Source organism: Rhinopithecus bieti, unplaced genomic scaffold, assembly GCF_001698545.2.
Source record: "Rhinopithecus bieti isolate Rb0 unplaced genomic scaffold, ASM169854v2 scaffold_18466, whole genome shotgun sequence".
In the NCBI taxonomy this organism is placed as follows: Eukaryota; Metazoa; Chordata; class Mammalia; order Primates; family Cercopithecidae; genus Rhinopithecus; species Rhinopithecus bieti.
Window position 1 is genome coordinate 58,195 of NW_016809319.1, and position 17,216 is coordinate 75,410.

General features: G+C 36.2%; 1 long non-coding RNA gene and 1 pseudogene across 2 annotated transcripts in view; one reads left to right on the top strand and one right to left on the bottom strand.

Annotated features, from left to right (window-relative positions):
- The first annotated feature begins 5,264 nt into the window (after nt 1-5,264).
- Nucleotides 5,265-6,045, top strand: LOC108540112 (GTP-binding protein SAR1a pseudogene; annotated as a pseudogene).
- The window catches only part of LOC108540121 (uncharacterized), a 37,612-nt gene continuing 26,244 nt past the window's right edge, over nt 5,849-17,216 (bottom strand). The window contains exons 2-4 of one of the 2 annotated variants that reach the window (XR_001888591.1): nt 16,253-16,451; nt 15,218-15,288; nt 5,849-6,310 (exon numbers count right to left, since the gene is read on the bottom strand). This is a non-coding gene — a long non-coding RNA (uncharacterized LOC108540121). Of the gene's footprint in view, nt 6,311-15,217; nt 15,289-16,252; nt 16,505-17,216 lie in introns of those variants that run through there. The other variant, XR_001888592.1, reaches the window with a different exon arrangement.

The following is a 17,216-nucleotide window of genomic DNA, read 5'->3' on the forward strand; positions in this document are numbered from 1 at the left end:
TTTAAATGACATTTCAAATAAGTGGAAAAGAAGAGACTGAAGAAATATCTGTTGAGTTTTATTTCAAACTTTATTTCAATTCATTTCTTTATTACCCTGGATAGCATTTCTCCATTTTCCCTTTTGTCAAATTCCGTATTTGTCCCAGCTTCTACCTCAGGCATGTGGAATGTCCTCTTAATTATAGAGCTAATTATAGAAATGTTAATGGGAATCATTTTTCCTATATCGATCATATCTTGATAAAACACAAAAAAAGAAAGAACACAAACGGACCCACCTTTTACTTGGACCTCTGTTATTACCCAAGCTACCTTTATGCACTTCTCCCAACTCACTACCAATGGAGTTTGGGTTTTTCTCATGTGCATTATATCAGAAAATACTCCCATGTTTTCTGGTATTTAAAACATAATTGAAATAGCTGTAAATTTAATTTCACCATGGAAGTATATTAAAATCCCTTTAACCACTTTTCTATTGTTGAACATTTACACTCCTTGTTTTGATTATTGTAACTACTACTGCCAATAATTCAATATGAATCTGTATCTAAATGTCAGTTTATATTCTTGCCTAATGTTTTCCAATTGCTTACCATACATACAGATTTTGCTATTTGCCAGGTATTCGCTGGTGAGTAAGACAGACACAATTCCTCCCCTCACAACCTTTATAGTCTAGTGGGAGAAAGAAAACAAATAATAATACTAAACATGTAATTACAAGTTGTACTAAGTACTATAAAGTAAAAATGACAAGGTTTCATGAATAAAATGGATGAGTGATTAGTTTAAACCAGGAAAGGGTAAAGGAAAGCTCTTCTAGAATGTGTCATTTAGACTCAGATCTATAAGTGAAATAGTAAATTCTTCAGAGTAGATGAAACAGCATGTGCTAAGGCCTTAATCTGGCAGGAAGTGTCTTAACCACAAGGGTTCTTTTATTGTCATCTTTTATTTAATGTAGTTTACTATATTTTACATTTATAACATATTTTAATATAATTTTTAAAGTCACAAGTATAATACAGAACTTTAAATACCCTTTTCCAGAGTCACCATGCATTACATTTGTCTTACTTTTATACATATATAATATATAAATATAGTTTTCATATCTATGAAATTTTTTCCAAACTTTTTATTGCGACATACACTTTAGTGTGTAGTTGCTAAGGACATTAACTTATATACATAGCCAGTACAATCATCAAAAATGGAACATTTTACAGTCATATAACTATTATGTAATCAATAGTTCATATTCAGATTTTGTTAATTACCTCCAAAATGTTCTTTATATTTTCTCCCATTCAGGAACCAATCATGATGCAACATTTCAGAAAAGTGTATAAGGATAATTTGTCTTAAAATCGATGCTGTTCAGTTTAGTCACTTGACTAACATGGTGTCCCCGAGATCTCATTATGCTTTTTCCTTAGAAATTAATAAGTAATTTGTGGGAGACAGCGTAATTATGTAAATATCTTAAACTTTTACCCACCAATTTTAACATCTATTAATAATTCTCCAAACCTAGTATGCCGTATTTATTAGTTGATGTACCATAAGAGTTTTCCCTTTTCCCCCTTTATTTATTCACTTTTTAATATTTTTTATCAGTATGTACTCATAAATTTCTATTTTATATCACTATTTTACCTTTTTTTATTATCATAGTTTAAGTTCTGGGGTACATGTGCGGGACATGAAGGTTTGTTACGTAGGCATACATGTGCCATGGTGGTTTGCTGCACCCATTGACCCGTCACCTACATTAGGTATTTCTCCTAACGCTATCCCTCCCCCAGCCCCCCATTCCCGACGGGCCCCAGTTGTGATGTTCCTCTCCCTGTTCCATGTGTTCTCATTCTTTAAGTCCCACTTATGAGTGAGAACATGCAGTGTTTGGTTTTCTGTTCTTGTGTTAGTTTGCTGAAAATGGTGGTTTCCAGCTTGAGGCTTGCTCTGTCGCTAGACTGGAGTGCAGTGGGAGATCTCAGCTCACTGCAGCTTCTGCCTCCTGGGTTCAAGCGATTATCCTGCCTCAGCCTCCTGAGTAGCTGGGATTACAGGTGCCTGCCACCATGCCCAGCTAATTTTTGTATTTTTAGTAGAGACCGAGTTTCACCATGTTGGCCAGGTTGGTCTCAAACTCCTAACCTCAGGTGATCCACCCGCCTCGGCCTCCCAAAGTGCTGGGATTACAGGTGTGAGACACTGCGCCCAGCCCACTATTTTACTTTATTTTGGTACTCAAATTGTCCCAGATGTGACCAATGTAAGCCCTTCAAGCTGTACTAGTGTTTCTAATTCACAGGTTATGGAGACATATTTTTTAATTCTACATTCATGCTTTGCTCAGTATAGATAGAATATTTTCTTATATTTCAGAGTTACTTATTCTCCGTGGAGCCCTAATTTCAGACTTCCCCAAAGCAGATGAAGTTCCTTAGGTCTTTGCCTAAGAGATCATAGTAATTTTTTAATTTCAGTTTTCTCCACCTCCCTGTATTCTTATTCAATATGACATTTTTTGTGTGGTAGGGTGGTGTATTAGGTAGAATTAGGTCTAACCATAACTGATGGAAAACCTAAAGTAACAGTGCCTTTAACAAAACAGAAATTTATCTTTCTCTCTCACTTAAAATCAATCCAGAGGCAAAGATCCATGGCTGCCAAGTTGATTCTGCTGCATATGACTCTCTGGAATCCAGGCATTTGATGGCTCATGAGATAGTGATTCTTATTGTATTGTCCAAGCCAACAACTTTGCTGCAAAGAGGAAGAGACCAAAAAGGAATGGCAAAGTTAACATGCCAACAATTGCTAAAGGAAGGTTTCAGAATGCTGCCCCATTATACGCTTCCATGTATGTCCCATTGGCCAAACCTTAGGCGCTTGCTCAAGCCTGGCTTCATGGAAGGCTAGAAAGTCATCTTTTTTTCTGGACCACCACATACCTAGATAAAATTTCTATCGATGCTTAGAAGGAAAGACAGTTATAGTGGAACATCTGATAGTCTCATCCACAGCCCACCCCTTTAGCTTCATAAGGATTCCTACACATTCTCATTCATATATATATGACATTCATATATATATGACATTCATATATATATATGAACTCATTCATATATATATAAAAACAAACATATATACATATATGTGTGTGTATATATGTGTGTGTGTGTGTGTATATATATATATATACACACATATGAATGACACAAAAGAGACAGGCCCAAAAGACACAGCCCTGAAGCCTCATCAAGTTATAGAACAGAGGGTCTCTGAGTGACACATACTCCTGTCTCAGTTCTGGGTATACATGCTCCCGTTATCTGGTGAACTGTAAACTAAAAAGCAAACAATTCTACCACATACAGCATACAGTGGCAGAGAGGAAACTGGTTAGTTGCAAAAAAAAAAAAAAAAAAAAATTTGAAAATAGAAAAGGCAGATATCATGCTCTACATCAATTATAATGTAGTGATGGACGAGATAACAAAGATTTCCTTTTCCAACAATAGAGTGTGTCTCTCCACTATCCCACAGAGAAGGCACAGAATATTTGGTTGATAATAATACAATGTATCAGGGTTTAAAATTCTGATTGCTAAATATTTGTTTTTAATTTCGCAACCATTTACAAAACATACCCATTCCCTTCCCAACAGTGACCACTCAAAAGTGGTCCTGAGGAGCAGTATTAGAGCTCAAGATGGTTACTTCACACTCCAGCATTGTTTAATATATGCACCAATTATCTAATGTAAAATAATGAATAATAATGTAAATACCCCTCTCCATTGATTGCTTTTCATTTTTAGTTGTGCTTCTCTATTTCCATTTGATTCATTAACTGGATTAACTGTGTAGTAAGAATTTATTATTCGCTTTTCATTTCCACACCAGGTATGATGACACAGGAAACTAACACAATCAAAAAGGATAATGTTTTAAAATTAAAGCTATAACAGGTAAATATATATACCACATCCCTACATAAAACTGAGGGTTACAGAGAATAAGTCAAATGTATTCATTAGCTTCAATAATGAATTTGGTGGTAGTGGATTTAGACAGAAAAGAAATAAAAACAAAGGGTATATTATGTATCAAATCATCACACTGTACACCTTGAATATATACAATCTTTATTGTCAATTAAATATTGTTTTAAAAAATAAAGGACCAGAAGCCGAATATAGTTATAGAATGCAGCAAATGATGAAAACAAAGTGGGAACGAAGAACAAGCCTGAGGTGATCGGTGTAAGCTTGGCTAGAAGGATTCCAGATTGTTAGATCTGCTGCTAATTGAGACGTATGGGTGAAAAAAGCAATTACTTTAAAAACAAGCCCATGGCCAAAAGTTTTCTGGACCCATATTTTCAAAGTTCTAGATTCCATGATTTTTAATCATGTTAAATAACATTAATGTATGTTAATATCTTCTTGACACAATGTTTTTATGGTTTAAATAAAATGAGGAACTTTAGTCAATGGTAGGTAAAAAGTCCATACCGTGTTGGGCTATTGTGGAAGAAATTACTGAAGACTTCTTTTGTCTATATGTAGAACTAGGATTATGATGGCTCTATTGTAGCAGAAATCTAAAGAAATAATATCTTGAGAAAACTATAAATAAAAGAACATTGGATCTTGGCACCCAAAATAATAATCTTAATTTCCTCCTTGTGATCCAAGGAAATTTATAAAATTGTTGAGGCAGATTCAATTTCCTTGGAGTCTCTTAGTCCTGAGTCCATTTTAAATAACAGGTGCCAAAATTTATCATTTCATTTTACTATGGCAAGGAAGTTAGAGGGAAGCATACCCACTAAGGAATTACTATAATGACCCTTACCAAGAAATTTCAACTGTATTATCTGTATGGGGAACAAAGTTTCACAGCTTTATACAGTGAGTGACAACCCTATAAAGTACTTTTTTTTTAAGTACCTTTAGAACAAGGTCGTGTCCTTTGCAGAGACATGGATGGAGCTGGAAGCCATTATACAGGAACAGAAAACCAAGCACCGCATGTTTTCACTCATGCAGTGATGAGCTGAGCAATGAGAAAACATTGACACAGGGAGGAAAACAACACACAATGGGGCCTGTCCGGGGGTGGAGAGGGGGCAGAACATCAGGAAAAATAGCTAACTCATGCTGGACTTAATACATAGGTGATGGGTTAATAGGTGCAGCAAACCACCATGGCACACGTTTAACCTATGTAACAAACCCGCACATCCTGCACGTGTATCCCAGAACTTAAATACAATAAATTTTTTAGAAGTACCTTCCTTACCTCTAAAGAGTAAGTAGGTTTTCATATCTGAAAATATTTGGGGTGTGCTCTGAGGGAGGACCCAGGCCAGCCACTGTTGCAGGAGGAGCCCTTCAGGACATACTAAGCATGAATAATGTCTTTCATCTTTGAGTGGATCTACAATGGCTTCAGCAGTGTTCTCCAGTTCCTGGACTCTACAAGAAATCTGGAAAACTTGTATTCTTGGGTTTGGACAATGCAGGCAAAACCACTCTTCTTCGCATGCTCAAAGATGACAGATTGGGTCAACATGTTCCAACACTACATCTGACATCAGAAAAGCTAATAATTGTTGCAATGACTTTTACAACTTTTGATCTTGGTGGACACAAGCAACCATGTCAGGTTTGAAAAAATTATCTCCCAGGAATTAATGGGATTGTTTTTCTGGTGAACTCTGCAGATCATTCTGGCCTCATGGAATCCAAAGTTGAGCTTAATGTTTTAATGACTGATGAAATAATATCCAATGTGCCAATCCTCATCTTGGGTAACAAAATAGACAGAACAATGCAATCAGTGAAGAAAAACTCTTCGAGATATTTGGGCTTTCTGGATAGACCACAGGAAAGAGGAACGTGGCCATTTAGGAGCTGAACGCTCACCCCATGGAAGTGTTCATGTGCAGTGTGCTCAAGAGGAAAGGCTAGGGCGAGGGGTTCTGCTGGCTCTCCCAATGTATTGGCTGATATTTGGACAGTGAAAATAAGAATTTATCTTCTCTGGACTGATCCTATTCACAGCTTCTTCATGGACTTTTCTAATAGAACGAGGAAAGGTCTCCAATCATGTCTGGCGTTGAGAAGCCAAGAGTCTCTGTCAACTCTCTCATCACCCAGTGGTGAAATGTTCTCTTCTCCACACTGTTGGGGAGCTAACGCTGCCCCACATGCTGGTGCAGGTCAGTATCCTGGGGCTTGGAAGCTGGCAGGGTTTTCTGAGTGAAGCTGTGCACCATCATGGGGCACCTGAAAAGAAAAACACATCTCATCACTCTGGTTGATTTCAAAAGAAAATGATTCTATTTTTAAAGAAAGTGTTTTAATATAATTGATACCCCTTCTAACTTTCTGAGTCCAAAATTTACTTAGTCCAGAGTTTTCTATATTTTTTTTAACTAATGAATGACATTTAGATACTTCATAAAATTATGAGCAGATACACACATTGGAGGCCAGAGCTCATTTGGGTGAACTCACTCCTGCTGAGTTAGCAGGTTGGTGAGAGAAGCTCCCCTGAGCTCACCTGTCTCTCTAACTGTCTTGGAGAAGGTGGCATTACCTTCTGAACAGAGAACTAGAAAAGGGGCAGAACCTGGCCTTGTAGTTGTGGCAGGTTTCCACTGTGGTAAGCTAGGGTCATTCCTCGTCAAGGAATGTGTAGCAGACTGTTCAATGTTGAGCAGATAATTAATAGTATTAGTTATTGTTATTATTCTTATTTATAAAGTTACAGACTTCAGCCAGTATTTGCTTTTATACTTTGGTGAAATTTCATTTCCCTCTATAGCACCTTCCTTTTTCATTTTCAGTTATAAAAAATGACTTTCACCTCACAAAAGAGTTGAGAACATCTCTCATGTTGTCACATACTGCAGGTGTGTCAGTTACTTTTGCACAGATTCTAGCAGAAAACTTTTCTGAATAGGAAGACAGGACAAAGTTAACAGCTTAAGGGCTCTTAATTCTGTGAGTTGAGGACTTAAATGTATTGTAGCACTTGTTTGAATGCAGGAAAAATTTACTCAGTAGGCTTTAAAATTTCCATTTGGAGAATTTGGTCTCCATTGGATTTTTCCTGAGCTCTTTGTCTCACATCTTATCTCCTTAGATATCTATGTTGCTGGTGTTTAAAGTAAAGGTTAACCTCTGTAGCTTTTCCAGGTGTGTTTGTGTGGAGTTTTTTATATATGAAATTGCCTTTCTCCATTACAGAAATAAGCTGGGGGAAACACTTAACTCAAAAACTTTCTATAGAGCTGTTCCTTTGGAGGCAGCATCACTTATTGGCAGTAAAGACTCAATATAAAAGCAACAGCATCCCTACCACGGTGATGAGGACTGATTTTATAGCATTCCATTTTCTTAGTGCCACATGTGAAATTGGATTTTTACTATCTTAACCTAAATTCTACCCTAGTAGGAAAAGATCAAAAGATAGGATCTCCTAGGAAAAGACAGGAGATAGGAGATGAAAAGTTGGGAGGATATCTTTATTCTAATGTGAGGGTAGGGAAAATGTGGATAACATATTACTGGGGTGAGAGGTTATAGTTACGTAGTTGGAGTTCTTGGTCTTCCGTACTGACTTGTTGGAAAAGCATACTTTTTCACTGTCAGGTACCGAATGCAGAGGCTCAATAAAGTATATTTCTGGGAAGTGCATTCTTTTCATTTATTAGCAAGCATAGCTAGATTAAGACAAAATTGTTTGGAAGGAGGTTAAAGCCTTAAGTGAACAAATGTAGCTAACAGTGAATGAACTAGATAGTTAACTTGCACATTTTTTTAAAATTTCCTTTGGTTAAATGTTCCCCATACATCGCTATTCAGAGACATGAGAAGTACGATTGCTTCCATGTTGGTTTTCCTATTTTAGTTTTGGATTTTTTCCCCTATTTGTCCCCAGTAGCTTTGTTGCAAGCTAGAAAACTGTGGGTTCTACGTAGGGCAGCTCTTTGTGAAAGTGGTTTATTCCACTGGAGAAAGGGGATTGAAAATCAGTTAGAACCAATGTATTTCTTGCCCCATGGAACACTCTTCCTGTAATAAGACAGCTGAAAGAAGCTGCTGTGAGGAGCTCATCTCCAAACACAGGATCAGCGCCCTGTACAGGAATTCTCATGAATTAAGATGTTTCATTCTGTTTTATTAGAGCGCATATATGTCCTATTTCAGAAAAAGTAAAACAGTCATTTACAAAAGAAAATAAATCTGTATCCTAAGCATTTTAATAAAAGTTAAAGCATAAATAAATAAATAAACAATAAAAGATTTGGGATCCTTTCAATCAAATAAATAAATAACTATTAAAGACCTATGATATGACATAAGGCCACTGAATACAGAAAGAACATTCAATCTTTATCCCCAATTAACATTGAATTTTGATGGAAGAAAAAGATTAATGTTCATTTTGTAAGAAAAGAGGGTACCACTAGAAAATATCAACATTGATTTAGGTAACTGCTGTCTATGAGAAGAAATAATCTATTTAACTTGATTGATTTAATCTTTTTATACAACTACATGTATGTTGTGATCTCCTTATGAAAACTTGCATACTAAAAAAACTATTTTAAAAAAGGCTACTCTGGGCACACTGCCTATAGGGTAGCCCTGCTCTGCAAGGAGCAGTTAAAAAAAAAGTATAAATAAATTGACACCTATTAATACTAATACTAATCATTATAATTTAAAATATTGAAACGTGTTTGAAAAATAATCTATGGTACTGTTTGCATTTGTGGGCATTTCCACTGATTAAAAACATACGTGTACTGGTATTAACATCTAGAAATCATTATCATCAGATTCAAGACAAGTGATCTGAGTAATGTAAGGAAATAAAATGGTAGAAAAAGTAACCCTTCTGAGACTTATGGGAATATAAGGACATGGTTAATATTTGGATACAAAGTGAAGAAAAATTAACTAGAAGATATAGACTTAAAATCAAACAGGGTGCTGTATTTCATGAAAATAACAAACCCAACTTTGAGTATTGGACTTCATAAAGCGTTGTCACACATATGGTGCTAACTAATCTCCACAACAGAGCAAGACAGGTAAGGGAGGTTCTGAATATTTAAACAAGACCTAAAATGTACATATATTAACAATTGGGCAGTATACTAAATCTAGATTTTCTAATGTCATATCTTGTTTCTTTTCTACTATGCCAGTATTGTTCAAATTTTTTACCATTACCTGTAGTGAGGAATATATTGTACATCAGAATCCAGGTCATACAAACACACATATAAAAAGAGTGATGAAAATAAGTAAAATAAATCAATAAAATAGCATATAACTGTACGATAGATTACAACTCACAGTGTGAAAAGCACTAACACACATCATACTGTATAACTACTGATACTTTAATGACCTTGTATCACTTGGCTGTGCAATGAATTGTCTTGTTTTGTAAGTACTGAACATGTTGCAAGGAACCATTTCCTTTCAGCTGTGTACTTCCTTTTATGACAAAAGTTTTATGTTGGCAATCGTCATTCCAGGATTTGGGAAGAAGAGGTAAGGAATAGTATTATGTTGTTTCTATACAAATCAGACTAATCCACATGGAGCTCAATGAGTTCTGAACTCACCTAAATGAACTCGTAAATTGAACCAGAATATGACAAGGGCCAGCAGATTTTGGATGAAAGAAATGAACACGTGTGTTAGTTAGCATGGGTAGTTCTTGGGCATTCTTTAAAATTATTCATTTCTCCATTTGATTAATTTTTCTAATATAAGATTAATTATGTTTCTCATTACTTAATCATTATTCTGTAAAAGTTTACTATATTGTGTTTCTTCGGTGAGATATAGAGATTTGTTGGTCTTCCTTTTAGAGGCACTAGAAAGGTAACATTTTGGCCTTTAGACATAATTTTTCATGCTTACAAGTGTCAAATCACCAGTGAAGTTACATCGCAGATAAAACCCCTTCATAACTCAGTTTATTTTGCTTAACTTAATAAGTGGACTATCAGAAAAATTCAATACTAAAGTAAGCCTTTCCTTTCCCTCAAATACACCAACAAGAGCAATGACAGTTAGGAATCTGGGCAATGAAATTGCTCCAAAGATCTTCATTCTCTGGGGTTTCTTTGACCACCCCAGCCGGAAATGCTTCTCTTCATAACGGGGCTTGTTGCTTATCTCTGCACACTGCTGGGCAACATCTCAATTACTGTGGTACCCAGGGGATATTTTTGGGGAGCACTAAATGCATCATTTTAGCTGTGATGTCTTTGCATCCTTACATTGCCATCTGCAACCACTTGAGGTACCCAGCTATCATGCATCAGCAACTCTGTGTCCTCCTAGTGGCCATGGCATGGCTAAGCAGTTTGGCCAACTCTACTTTAGTCATCCCTTGCCGTCCAGCTGCCACTAGGCGGTAACAACAAGGTAGAGGACTTTCTGTGTGAGGTCTCAGCGATGATCAAGATATCCTGTGTTGACACCACATTCAATGTATCTATGCTCTCCATTGTGAGGATATTTTAGTCCCTGGTTCTCTAATCAATTATCTTTGTTTCCTGTGAATTCATTGTAGCTAGTGTGCTGAGGATTCAGTCCTCAGGGGGAAAGAAGGAGGCCTTCAACACATGTGGTTCTCATGATACTGTTGTATCTCTCCTCTATGGGCCAGTAATTAGAATGTATGTACAGCCCTCTGCCAACTCCCAGAACAAAAACAAATTCATGTCCCTGTTCTACAGTTTGGTGACTCCTATGCTTAACCCTTTTATCTACACTTTGAGGAACAGGGATATAAAAGGGGCAATGAAGAGGCTTCTTGTCTTTTTGTATCATCAGGAAGAGAACAAAAGTAATTATTTTTATATTCCGCATTCTTCACATACAGGTCAGAAGATCTCCTGTTCTAAAATTACCTGTTGATTTAACCTTCTCCAAAATTGTTAGCATTCTTTACTACCCACCCTGTCTACATATTTGCTTTTGTACCACACCAGTATGGTTTGATGGATATCATTTCAAGCGTGAATCCTAATCCTCAGATTGTCTGCAATTTGCATGGTAGTGAGAACCATGTCCTTATATTCCTTTGTATTTATCTAGAAATATCCACAGGCATCTAAAAAGTGGGCAATAAATAAATGCTAATAGACTGACTCATTTACTCAGAACAAAAATCAAGTCCTATCATTTTATGTGTTATTTTGAAAAATATATATGAGTAATATAGACTGCAGTTTACCTTCTTGTTATTATAAATGTGATTTAAAGGCCAATCTTTTATTTGCAAATTAACTCTTTTTATGGATTGCCAATAAGATCAAATGAGTTAATATCTCATATTCTATAACTGACCCTCTCAACCACACATTCACTGATCCTTTATAAATAAAATAATTCAAAAATAATATCTGACTCTTTCCTACCCATCTTAATGGGATTTCTGCCTTTTGAGGTATTTGACTGAAGTAATTATTTCTAGGTTATCAAATGGAAAAGTTAAAATCTTCAGAAATTTCTATGTTGTCTCCTAATATTGAGAGCCACTCACCCTTCAATGGGAAGACAACTTACCTAGAATGAGAAAATTAGATGTATTTGGTAGGTAACCAAAGGATTAAATCATTTCATCATTTAAAATCAGAATATTCAGCAGAAGGAAAATGGAAAAAGAAGGTAGAGCGCAACCTGGGGACAAATATAAAATAAACTAGCTATCAGACCATCAATTTTGAGATAGAGGTGACAAAGTAGAAAGTTTGCTAATGATGTAGGAAGGCAGTGTTCTGTCTACTTTATCCATAACATCAACTCTCCTCATTATAAATCCATAATCTTTCTTATACTTCCTCTGCTCCCCCATCTTTCAACTTGTGTTTAACAGAAACATTTGTTTTTCTAACAACTACATACATTCATTTGAGGCCTTCACACATCTGCCCATCCTTCATGTATTTCCACTGTGCTCTTCCAAATGACAAGAACAAAATCTATTAACTCACAATGTGCAAACCTCTGATACAGAAATATATTTATTGTAATCAATTATTAATTATAATAAATTAATTCACTCTTCAATTTATGCTGTATGCATTTCAGTAAAATTTCCTTTGTAGACTTGAAGGGAAGGATATTATAGTTTTGCTCTTGTTGGAGACAAAGGAAACATCACTCCTTTGGAGGAAAGTTGACTCCCTGGCATATCCACATGTCTGTAAGGACTAGGCCTGATTTCACTCTGTACCTGTCCTTCATAGTACTCACCTGTATTGAGAGAATGGGCTCTAAATAAGTATTTCTAAATAAATGAGTGAATGATAAGTATTACCCAACATCATAATTACACTGTTAAAATCTATATAACAGAATCATGCAAAAATGTGTCATATACTAAACAATGAGTGTAGCAAAAGAGGTTTGTAGCTGATTTTTTTAAAATTTTTTATCTCCATAGGTTTTTAGGTAACAGGTGGTATTTGGTTACGTAAGTTCTTTAGTGGTGATTTGTGAGATTTTGGTGCACCCACCACCTAAGCAGTATACACTGAACCCAATTTGTAGTCTTTCATCCCTCATTTCCTTCTTACCCTTTCCCCCACCCAGTCCCCAAAGTCCATTGTATCATTCTTATGCCTTTGCATCCTCATTGCTTAGCTCCCTCTTATGAGCGAGAACATACAATATTTGGCTTTCCATTCCTGAGTTACTTCATTTAGAATAATAGTCTCCAATCCCATCCAGTTTGTTGTGAATGCCATTAATTCATTCCTTTTTATGGCTGAGTAGTATTCCATTGTACATATATACCACGGTTTCTTTACCTACACATTGATTGATGGGCATTTGGGCTGGTTCTACATTTTTGCAATTGCAAATTGCACTGCTATAAGCATTCATGTGCAAGTATATTTTTGTATAATGACTTCTTTTCCTCTGAGTAGATACCTAGTGAGGTGAATGCTGGATCAAATGGTAGTTCCACTTTTAGTTATTTAAGGAATCTCCACACTGTTTTCCATAATGGTTGTACTAGTTTACATTACCACCAGCAGTGTAAAAGTGTTCCCTTTCACCACATCCATGCCAACATTTATTTTTTTTTAATTTTTTTATAACGGTCATTCTTGCAGGAGTAAGGTTGGTATCTCATGGCAGTTTTGATTTGCATTTCTCTGATCATTAGTGATGTTGAGCATTTATTCACATGTTTGCTGGCCATTTGTATATCTTCTTTTGAGAATTGTCTGTTCATGTCCTCAGTTCACTAATTGATGGTATTGTTTGATTTTTTTTTTCTTGCTAATTTGTCTGAGTTCCTTGTAAATACTGGATTATTAGTCCTTTATCAGATGTATAGATTGTGAAAAACTTTCTCCTAGTCTGTGGGTTATCTACTATGCTGACTGTTCCTTTTGCTGTGCAAAGGCTCTTTAGTTTCATTAAACCCCACCTATTTATCTTGGATTTTGTTGCATTTGCTTTTGGGTTCTTGGTCAGAAATCTTTGCCTAAGCCAATGTCTAGAAGGTTTTTACCGATGTTATCTTCTAGAAGTTTTACAGTTTCAAATCTTAGATTTAAGTCTTTGATCCATCTTGTTGTGACTTTTGTATAAAGTGAGAGATGAGGATCCAGGTTCATTATCCTACATGCGGCTTGCCAATTATCCCAGCAGCATCTGTTGAACAGTGTGTTCTCTCCGCACTTTATGTTTCTGTTTGCTTTGTCAAAGTTCAGTTGGCTGTAAGTATTTGGGTTTATTTCTTAGTTCTGTATTCTGTTACATTGGTCTATGTGCCTATTTTTATACCCGTACCATGCTGTTTTGGTGACTATGGCCTTATAGTATAGTCTGAAATCAGGTAATGTGATGCCTCCAGATTTGTTCTTTTTGCTTAGTCTTGCTTTGGCTATGTGGGCTCTTTTTTGGTTCCATATGAATTTTAGGATTTTTTTTTTTCTAGTTCTTTGAAGAATGATGGTGGTTGGATCATATGGTGAGTTTATTATAAGCTTTATAAGAAACTGCCAAGTGGCCGGGTGCGGTGGCTCAAGCCTGTAATCCCAGCACTTTGGGAGGCCGAGCTGGACGGATCACGAGGTCAGGAGATCGAGACCATCCTGGCTAACCCGGTGAAACCCCATCTCTACTAAAAAATACAAAAAACTAGCCAGGTGAAGTTGGGGGTGCCTGTAGTCCCAGCTACTCGGGAGGCTGAGGCAGGAGAATGGCGTAAACCCGGGAGGCGGAGCTTGCAGTGAGCTGAGATCCGGCCACTGCACTCCAGCCTGGGCGACAGAGCGAGACTCCGTCTCAAAAAAAAAAAAAAAAAAAAAAGAAACTGCCAAGTGGTTCGTCAAAGTGATTGTAACATTTTGCATTCCCATCAGTAATAAATAAGAGTCCCCTTTGCTCTGCATTTTTTCTAGCATTTACTATTGTGAGGGTTTTGGGTTTTTTTGTTTTTTTTTTTAATTTTAGCCAATAGAACACTACGTGGGAATTTTTCTGTCTTGTAACCTAAGTACTTTTGTAATATTTAAATTTTGCTTCTTGGCCTGCAAAACGTAAAATATTTTCTATCTGGCTCTTGGGGGGAAAATTAGCTGATCTCTGGTCTTTCATATGGATTTTCTTAACTCATTGAACCTCATTGAGGTTCGATCGAACTATAAGTCAATAACTATAAGCTTTTTAAATATGGGAAATAGTGAGTCTTTGATAGGAACAAGTAATTTTTACCAATTTTTCTTTAAGAATTTTGGCATATGTATAACTATGATATATCAATTTTAAAATGCAAGACAAAGACAGACTTTGGCTTTTTTCTGTAGGTATCTGTGACTTAATATGCATGGTTGATCTTTTTAGTTGCCTTTAAAATGTTCTGTACTTAATTAATTCATTCTAATATAAATATTCTGTGAATCTTTATTCTATTTTCTCAATACAATTTAGAACTTTAACTTTCTGAGGAAGGTTTTAAACCTCACTTTTCAACTGAATTTCCTGACTGTCAAATTGCTTAACCCATTCTGAATATTTTTTCTGTAATTTTTACAGGCTTTAATGAAAAGAGGCTTGAGGAAAGGGAGCCTGTTTTGCCCTTTACACCATGAGAGGACACATAGAAGGCACCATCCGTAAGAAGCGAATCCTTACCAGTTATGAAATTTGCTGGTACCTTGATCTTGAACTTCCCAGCCTCCAGAACTGTAAGCAATACATTTATGCTGTTTACATAAAAAAGAAAATAAAAATACATGAGGAAGAATTACCCAGAGTTTCTCTCACATCCCTTACACACTTCTAAATAATACAAACTCTTGAAATTATAAACGAACTTGGAAAAATTTTACATCATGTTAAACAAGTATGTATATCAGTTAAAAACAAATAAAGGCTTTAATAATTTGTGTTCTTCAAATAATTTAATTTATATTTTGCTTCTTCCTCCATCAAAAAAGTCTTTGCAGAAGCATAAATCAATTTCCTCAAAGCCCCTTTTGACTGTGTATTGACTGGTACTTATTTTCTGATTGCTTCATTCTCTCCAATTCTAAGTCCCTGATGTCAATTTAACTTCTCCATGTAGAAAATATCCATCAAGTGTTTCAATATTTACTCAGACTTTACTTATAATTTAGCACTTATTACAATCATTTACATATCTTTTCAGTTGACCATTTGTTCAGTTGGTCATCCCATTCTTGAGCCTTTGTGCTTGTAGTTTATGCTTTCCTGAACATTGCAATGCTCATCTTAGCCATATTTTGTTGTTATCTTAACTTGCTGGCTTTTTTTACTCTTCTGATATATTTTGTGGTTATTTTGGCATCCACTTTTTGGGATTAAAAGGATTGAACACATCTTCTACTGACTGAACTACAATTCTAAATCTAGCCATCACCTTCACTCAATGTGAACATTAAGACTTTCTTCCTTTTGATTCTTTTCTGAAAGTGTCTATTTTAAACTCAAATTTGCTATAGACTTAGACCACTTGATACCTTCTTCTCAAGGCTGCACTCCCTTAAAGGTAATTTAAGTGTTCACATTATTTTTTAATCAGCCTAATTTATCAAAAACTTTACATTTTTCTCCAACTAAAGCATAAATTCTTTGGCAAACTCTTTCTTCCTATATGTATAAACTTGGCTTTCAACTACCAAGAAACACAAATATAGCTGCACTTACCACTATGTCCCATGTTAAGCCACAGAGATCCGGCATGATTCTCATGTCTTCTGGCAACATTGGCACGGCCTCACTTAGCTTCTCCAGGATTTGTATAAAATAAAACTTCATATCAGCAAGTGCACCCTCCATAGTACCAAATCTGCCTCAGGCTTCCAGGACACCCAATTCCATTCTGCTTGGAACCTAAATCAGTCACCTGGGAACAAAGAAAGACCATAAGTCTGGCAGCAATGGGGGAAGACAGAGTTTTCCAAATATTTTCACATCGTAGCACACATAACATGGAAATGTATAAGGCTGTTCTTGATTAAAGAAGACTGGCCACTGCTAGTGTGCTCATCCTAGGCCTCACACAACAACCCCAAAGTCTAAGAGGATTAATACCTTTTCACACCTGTAAAATTCAGAGATCACTGTTTAAGAGGCTTGACAGCTAAGAACTTACATGCCAACATCAATACTCAATCTTGCCTTAATGTAAACATATTTTTCTGACATCGAGTAAACCTAATCTTTAAAAAACTAAAAACAAAGATTCTTCCCTTCAGGATACCATTTCTGCCTTGCTTTCTTTAGATAATGAGAGTAGGCATTGGGGAATTGAATTCTCACTGTCATTCACTTATCAGTCTGAATTGCAAGCATAAAAACTCATGAAAGGATGAGGCATGGTGGCTCATACCTCTAATCCCAGCACTTTGGGAGGCCAAGGCAGGAGAGTTGCTTCAGCCCAGAAGTTCAAGACCAGTTTGGGCTACATAGTGAGACCCCATCTCTAGAGAAATTTAAAAATTAGCCAAGTGTGGTGGTGCATGCTCATAGTTCCAGCTACTCAGGGGGCTGAGGCAGGATTCCCTGAGGCCAGGAGGTCAAGTCTGCAGTGAGCCATGATCATACCACTACACTCTAGTCTGGGTAAGAGAGCAAAACTCTGGGGAAAAAAAAAAAAAAAAAAAAAAAA